Consider the following 9244-nt stretch of genomic DNA (forward strand, 5'->3'; position numbering starts at 1 on the left):
CATCCGAGAAGAGCAGGAAACTCAGTAGTTACTCTTTTTTAACATCGTTAAATACAAAGTTATGTAGTTAAATACAATTATATAAGTATGTAATATAACCTGCCTGGAAGTCAAACAATATCTTCAAGTGCAGAGGGACCAGTCTTTCTTCAGACGCGTAATATTTACAGGATGATTATTTAAAAAACAAGTAAAGTAACAGCCTGTAAATTGCCCACAGCTCGGATAAGGCCTCCTCTTCCATTAGCTAGAGGGTTTGGAACATATTTCACCACGCTGTTCCAATGCGGGTTGGTGAAATGCACATGTGGCAGAATTTTGATGAAATTAGACACATGCAGGTTTCTTCAAGATGTTTTCCTTCACCGCTGAGCATGAAATGAATTATAAACACAAATTAAGCACATATATATAGTGGTGCCTGCCTGGGTTTGAACCCGCATCATCGATTAAGATGCACGCGTTCTAACCACTGGGCCATCTCAGCTCATGATGATTAATTTAGTACGGATTATTACTATTGAACAGTATGTACTACCAGATACCAATGATGTTATAATGTTAACTAATATTATGAGTGCGGAATTAGCTTTGTTGATTTGTTTGTTTGTTACCTGATCGAGGCTAAGCCGATGGATATATTGTATGTAATGAAATTTTAAATAGATCCTGAATTGCTGGAACATTGCCCATATTTGTTCTATACAAGGCTGTAAGTATGTATATAACTTACAGGTTTACGGAAAATACAGCGCGTTCTGAGATAGAATGACTTAGCAATCGAATCATATTGAATGAAATGTCTTTATATAATGTTTATCAATATTGCCTTTCGCTAAGAAGTCACAGTACTATTATTATATTTAGACTACGGTCGGCTAGCTGTGAATTCTTCATTCATAATGTTGTTTACTATAACAAACTGTGAGAGCAGTGTTGATCCCACGGCGGTGGTCGCACGTGTTTAGGAAGTGTTTATCTCCGTCCTTCATGGCGCATGCGCACTAATCGCGTTTCCTGGTCCATGTTGTACTGATTCGCTGGTGAACGGGTGTCAGTTAAATGTATGGGAAGATGACGTAAATGGTATCAAAATATTTGATTGTTGGCTTATCAAAAAAGTTTGGTTGGTTAAGTTGATGGAACACAGAAATTGTTTTCAGCATCATTGAGTTTTGTGCATAAATATTTGTACAGAATTAAAACAGCATTCCCGACAAAGTTAAACATTTTAAGAAAACTTTGGAACAAGTTAGGAAAAATTAAATCTTAGAGAAATCAATCAAATAACTTTTTTTTGTACAGATAATTTCTGCTTATCTCTAAAGATAAACAGCTGATATTAGCTGCCATTATTGACAGTTGCTCTATTAATTCGTGGTTAATTTAGTTCGTCGCTTGTCACTAATAATTGCGAGGGGCATTTTTCGTTTATTGTCGATTTGATTATGTTTTAATCATTATTTAGAACATTTCAGCATACATTTTTGACTATATATTCAAAATCAAAATAAACTTAATTCAAGTGGGCTTTTACAAGCACTTTTGAATCGTCGATTAACAAAAAGGTTTCGGAAAGTGGATTATAATATATATGCCGAGAAGAATCGGCAGGAAACACAGTAGTTACTCTTTTTCAACATTTAAAAAATATAAAGTCATGTTAGTTAATACAATTATTTAAATTAATATATCCTGCCTGGAAGTCAACAGGTATTATATATTCCACCCTTTTTTATCATCTACAAAATCTTGTATCGAATTATACGCATATAATATCATATTAAATTAGCAATCTGTATTAAAACAATTTGTAGTAAAAAATGATAATGAAATTTTTCACAACAAGAATTTGTAAATATTTTCAGTTGTGTATATTTAATATACGCTATATTACTTTTCCCTGACTTCGTTGTGATTACCTTAAGTACGTAGAATGATACTTGTGTTATATATAAAACTGTATGATAACTAGTTCACATCTGAATATATGTTAATGGAAAATGCATATCAGAACAAATATGGAAAATAAACGGACGATATGTTTGCAACGGAAACTCTACACACAAAGTTTCCGCTGCAAGTTATGGTAAATGAGGAAGTTTAGTGGATAAAATACACATACAGTGCATTTCCTTAGATAAAATTAATGAAATTATTAAATCAAATGAAATCAAATCAAAATAAACTTTATTCAAGTAGGCTTTTATAAGCACTTTTGAATCGTCATTTTACAATTAAGTGAAGCTACCACCGGTTCGGAAAGTAGATTCTACCGAGAAGAACCGGCAAGAAACTCAGTAGTTACTCTTTTTTAACATTTAAAAAATACAACTTTATGTTAATTAAATACAATTATTTCAATTTAATTAAAAAAATATATTGTCAAAATATTGTTTATATTACAGGTTTGAATTAAACGTAAAGTTGTCACCGGTTCCAAATACCAGAAAGAAATTCAATATTCACACCTTTCGATTATTTACATTACAGATTATTTTTTTATCCTATCGGCCTAGAAATCAATAAATAGGTTCACGCTTTATATCCTTAATATAGCCTTGTATTGAAATAATACGCCTTACCTGTCTTTTTCTTGGGATGAGCTGTTTATAATGCCTAGATAAAATAAACGTGGCATCTTAGTGTCGTCACGACACTATAACTATACTTATTAAAGAACTTTATATTTTTAAATATTTATGCATATATAGTTATATACTAAGACTCAATGAGTTACCTAAAACCAAATTGACAGATGTGGAAAAAGAAAAGATCTTAGTTCCTGCAATGATTCTGAAAAGGATACGTCAAATTAAGCAAAGTGGAAGCAAAAGATTAGGACTAGACCACACTATCAGATGAGAATTCACACAGGAGAGAAAGAGATAGTAAGTTGTATATAAAGAAGTATACTAAGAATCTTATAAAGAGACCCGACAAATGAGTTTAATATTATTGATCATAATCAGATCAGATTCACGATATAAATCAATATTTTATAAATAAATATACAGAGTAAAGAACAACAATAATAGCAACAACAACAGCCTGTAAATTTCCACTGCTGGGCTAAAGGCCTCCTCTCCCTTTAAGGAGAAGGTTTGGAACATATTCCACCACGCTGTTCCAATGCGGGTTGGTGGCATACACATGTGGCAGAATTTCTATGAAAATTTGTCACATGCAGGTTTCCTTACGATGTTTTCCTTCACCGCTGAGCACGAGATGAATTATAAAGACAAATTAAGCACATGAAACAGCGGTGCTTGCCTGGGTTTGAACCCGCAATCAGCGGTTAAGATGCACGCGTTCTAACCACTGGGCCACCTCGACTCGAGTAAAGAATGTCAGAATATATTTCAGTTTCATAATAATCGTGTAATTTAGTTTTATTACGTGCATTACACAAGACTAACATAATACGGGCAGACTGTTATCAACGTTTTCACTACAAGTGCTGAAATTGAGCTGTAATAACTTTGTTAGCTTATCAGTGGTGTGGGTGTTTGTGGGCAGATATTGATATACGGTTTTACAAAAAACAATAATGTATTTAATATTTTGTTATTGCCAGAAAGTTGTGATTTATCTTTAACTACTGACGCGTCCTGGCTTCGCACTTGTGCAATTTATTATTAAAGGAAATGTTTTGATAGAAATATAATTTGTACGCTATAGCGTTTCACCACTGAAAAAAAGACGAAATGGATCAATTCTGGGGATTGCTCGCTACATCCAAACAAATGTTACCACTTTTAATATTTGTATAAATGCAAATTATTATTATTTACGTAGTCATTAATTTTATTAATTAAAAGTCAGTTTATGGTAGATCGTTAAAAGTGCCTTGCGAAACTATATTATTTTTATGAAGAGGTTTTAGTTATTACAAATACATATGTATAATTTAAAAAGTGTTAACGCTTAATTTTGGAATCGTACTAACTGTCAACGGTCTAATGCATTATTTTGATTGGATTCGAATTTTCGAATTTTTAGCAAATGCTGACGACACGACAGCTTTACTTGTCATATTGGTATGCGGACGGGTTTAGCACTGCCCATAGACGTTATTGTTGAAAGAAATTTTAATCATTCCTTACATCACCAATACGCCATAGTCTCGATGTCAACCCTATGCCTGCAGTACACTGGCTCACTCAACCTCCAAACTGGAAAACAACAATAACTGTGGTGGTCTTAGAATATGTAATAAGAGGGTAATGTAACTTTCTAATAAGTAATAACTCGCAAGTAAAGGAAATAATGTATATGTATATATGTAAATTTTGTTTGTTTTCTTTCAGAAAATATAGTGCAAATTAAAAGTTTCTATTGTGTGAATGTAATGAATTCGTTTCACGTATATGAAAGCACTACCATATTTGACTATCTGTCCGTTGCTTGCGATCTCAAATAGATTACTTTTATTTTATTACGTTAGCGAGTTAAAATAATTGTTGAAAGTGCTTGTGATGTAAAATATTGTTATGTTGTTTTAGAAATTATTCTTTCTACATTTGTTTCATTTTAGAATACATTGTTTTTTTGTACATTTCTATTTGTATAGTGGGCCTTATGTTGTTGAATTAGAACTGTTTTCAATAGTTTCTTATATGTATTTACATAAGGTAGGTAAAAGTGATCCTCTGCCCAAAGGTTGCCTGGAAGAGGTCGTTACATAGTGATAAGGCCGCCTATTGCACCTCATGTAACTTTTGTGGGTTGTTTTTGAGGTGAAATAAAGAATAAATAAATAAGATTATTCATTCGTGTATTGTATTACAAGAGCATAGGAGAAACATTTTTAATTTATGTATTTGATAAAATAGAAAGTTCGACAGAGTATTAATAGTACCTCATCGAACAAAATTAAAACTAAAATAATATATTTTAAAATAGCTTTTGAATAGCCCTTTTATTGACAAAAGATAAATTATATATAATGTCTTTAAGACAGTTCTGGATTTCATCTGCGGCTTCGACCGCATGAGACGGATAGGCCTTAGGAGGCAGATTTCCTTTTATATATTCTTTACATAAAAACAATTAGGTACTTTTTTTCGTAAATTACAAAAGTTCAATCAATAAAAGCTTAATTAATTACATTTCAATTTCTAATCACTATCTGAAAATCAGGGTATAAAACACCTCTAAACAATGTTCGCAAGTGCCGGTTTGATTAATAATTAAATGTCAAACGGAAGAAAGCAATTCACCTTAAAATGTAGACCATAACAAAGTTATGTTTAACCCAGTACCTTATACCTTTCACCCGTGGTCGAGTTACACGTACAATCACCTATTAAGATATATAGTGCATACAATAACATGCCGTATTTCAATTGTCAGTAATAACATTATGGTCTGCCATTATAAATTTCTAAATCTATGGTCGAGTAATCTAATTTGTAGTTTGCTTGCTTCATTAGTGACGGCATACTTTCACAGTAATCCTTTTGATTGATTGAATGATACGTTATTATTTTTTGGACTACATTTATACTAGAATTATAGCTATTTTGGTGACAGCAGTCGGAATCTGTAAAACTGTAAGAGGAAACACGAATCTCACTGCAGCACGAGCGTGAAATATCAGAATTTGATATGCGATATTCACTATAATAATATCAAAATGGCGTATCACCGTGTGTCTTTCGACATTTCACAAGTGAGATACGAATTGAGTTATTATAGAATCGCTCTGCTGAATGCTGATGGCACATCACTCTGACGTCCAACGACCTAACATTTTAGAATGCAGTTTTATAAGTATGTTCAAACAAATACTCTATTGTACATAGTCTGCCATTTTTCGAAATGTATTTTAATTTTTATTATTTTATCACAACCACTTTGTGGAACCAGCTTTTGCCGGCGGTTTTTCCGAACCTATACGACATGGGAACCTTGTCCACCAACCCACCTGCAAGCCCCCTGGTCTGCAGATGTACATGGGCGGTGGTAGTCACTTTCCATCAGGTGAGCCTCCTGCTCGTTTGCCGTCTATGTCTATAAAAAAAAACTTTTTTTTTCATCATGTATAAAGGTATGCGAATGAACACATGAACCTCCTGATGGTTATAGCGATTACCTATCTCCCATATACAATGACGCTTTAAGAAATATTAATCACTCCTTACACCGCCAATGTGCAAACAATTTTGGTAAAGATAGTGTTATGTTCTTGTTTGCAAGTACACTGGCTCACTCACTATTCAAATTAGAACACAACAACACTGAATACTACTGTTCGTAGGTAGAACATATGATAAGTGGTACTTACCTAGACAGGCTTGTACAAAACCCTACCACAAAGTAATAAATTAGTCATGTTAATTACACAAATGGATGTGGATGGATATAGAGGTAGAGGACGACCAAAGAAACGATGGATGGATTGTGTGAAAGACGATATGGCTAGAAAGAATGTTACTTGTGAGATGACGTCTGACAGAGAAGTATGGAAGGAGAGGACATGCTGTGCCGACCCCAAATAGAATTGGGATGAGGGCAGGAGAATGAATGAATGTTAATTACACAAAAAACAAAGCATAAGAATTGAAAATATTAAAGCTTATTCCACTTAAAACGACTACGTTTTATGCAATTCAAAAAGTAAACTATGATTAGTAGTACATTATAAAATCAGGCTACCAAACTATTAAGAAAACTGGAGCAAAAAATTCCCAAATTACAGCATGCGAACTCATTTGAATTCATAATGATTTGTTACGATTGCCATTCGTAACAGCGCCGCCTCGTAAAGAAACTATAAATTATTGTTGTATGTACTTTAAACTTATATTGGGTCTATACACAATCGTTTTATTAAATTAATTGTTATTAACAATCTTTTAATCTTTAGTAGAGGATTTTTTTGTTATAAGCTCTATAAAGTAAAGTAAAGTATCAGCCTGTAAATTTCCCACTGCTGGGACAAGGCCTCCTCTTACAATAAGGAGAGGGTTTGGAACATTTTCCACCACGCTGTTCCAATGTGGGTTGGTGGAATGCACATGTGGCAGAATTTCGATGAAATGAGACACATGAAGGTTTCCTCGGGATGTTTTCCTTCACCGCTGAGCACGAGATAAATTATAAAGACAAATTAAGCACATGAATCAGCGGTGCTTGCCTGGGTTTGAACTCGCAATCATCGGTTAAGATGCACCCGTTCTAACCACTGGGCCATCTCAGCTCAGGGTTCTGTAATTTTAAATTAATTCTGAATACAAACGTAGTCCTACTACTATTATAAAGGCGAAAGTTTGTATGTATGGATGTATGGATGTTTGTTACTCTTTCACGTAAAAACTACTGAATGGATTTGAATGAAACTTTACCACAATATAGTTTATACATCAGAATAACACATAGGCTACAATTTTTGAGGTTTCTAATGTGAAGTCGTAAAAAAACACATTTTTTGCGCTTACATTGCAAACGCTGACTGAATCCTACAAGATAGATCAAAACAATGTTTTACAGTATTGTACAACTTAAAAAGGTCTACAAAAAAGTCCGTGATGGTATATGTTTATCTCTTAGGAATAATCCACAATAACCATTTTTTATCCTTTACTTTGTACGAGAAATAGTGGCTTATTTACGAAGCGATTTTAAGCGATTACTAGACTAGACGGGACGAACCTGAAGTCCACGCGAACGAAGTCGCGGGCAAAAGCTAGTTTATAATATAATGTCTTTATTTCACTTACATTTAGGTACGTTTCAAAGTACAGCTGAATATATTGCATGCAAATATTTCAAATTTGGAATATCAATTATCCAAATCCAAATAAAGAAAATACATATTTGAAAACTTCAACTTTAAGTTAAAATAAAAGGGGTAACTTTGATGATGAATTATACCCGTACAATTTCGGGACCCGAAGCTAGCTTATAAGAACATCGTATATGTTAAAATTGCGATTTTTACATTACAATAAAGCATGCTATTGTTAAATAATCACTTGAAGGTACGATTAAATGTGGATAGTACCTAATCTAACCGACCAGGTGTGTGAGTAACACATATCGAGATTGTTTACAGCATTATCTAACGTTTTTTGCCGTATCCTATAACAACGTATGAAAAGTAATAGCGATACCAGTTTTTTATTCTCTATTATATTTTATCGCAAAAAATATTTAACCTCTAATTATAATGCTGATTGAAGTGACCAATAATATATGTATTTATGAAATGTATAACCCAGTAGCCGATAGATTTATAACTAGTGTTTATGTATTCAGTACTTTTTATTTTTACGCCGTAATTAGTAATACGTAATTAAATAGAATCAATAAATTTAGAATAATACTTAATAAGAGATCAATAAAAATATCGAGAAAATAAAATTATTTGATAATAATATATTTTTTTTAAATAAAAGGTAATCGGAAAGGTCATGGTCATTTGTCAGTCAGCCTACCAATGCTACATAAATGAATCACTTATTTATTACAAGTTGTAATTAGATAAACTTACAATGTGTGTTTGCTTACCTAAAGTCTTTTACCAGATATGAAGTTTGAAAGTATATATGTTGATTCAGACGATATTGTATTTTTATGCTAAATATCATGTAATTCTATGGATTTGTAAATTGAGGAGGAAATATTATAAGAGCTTGTTTTTTAAAATTTATGCTAATAGATATGTCACAGCTATAGTATCACGTACGTATATCAATTATACAATTACAGTCGTCTCAAATGTAGTCTTCATTGAAACCAGTCAAGAAATGCGATTTATATCTTCATGACCACAACGCGTCAAAGGGTTTAACTTTTGACAAATCAAGTTTCTTAATAAACGACTTAAAGAAATAACAAGTTCGCATAATACAGTCGAAAGAGTGGCCGGTAGTGAACCGGTGTCGCGCCGTATTCACGGGCCACGTGGCCGTACACCCAAGGACGGGCAATTTGTGAGATTATTTAGGACTTTTGATTTCGATCTTTGTCATGTTAAACTTTTCATTCAAAAAAAAAGTAAAGCTACTTTTTTCGTTACACATGAAAGAAATCTACATTTTATTTTTAAATTTAGTACAACAACAACAACAACAGCCTGTAAATTCCCACTGCTGGGCTAAAGGCCTCCTCTCCCTTTGAGGAGAAGGCTTGGAACATATTCCACCACGCTGTTCCAATGCGGGTTGGTGGCATGTGGCAGAATTTCTATGAATTTTTCACATGCAGGTTTCCTCACGATGTTTTCCTTCACCACTGA

Source organism: Vanessa cardui, chromosome 17 (genome assembly GCF_905220365.1).
Source record: "Vanessa cardui chromosome 17, ilVanCard2.1, whole genome shotgun sequence".
NCBI lineage: Eukaryota > Metazoa > Arthropoda > Insecta > Lepidoptera > Nymphalidae > Vanessa > Vanessa cardui.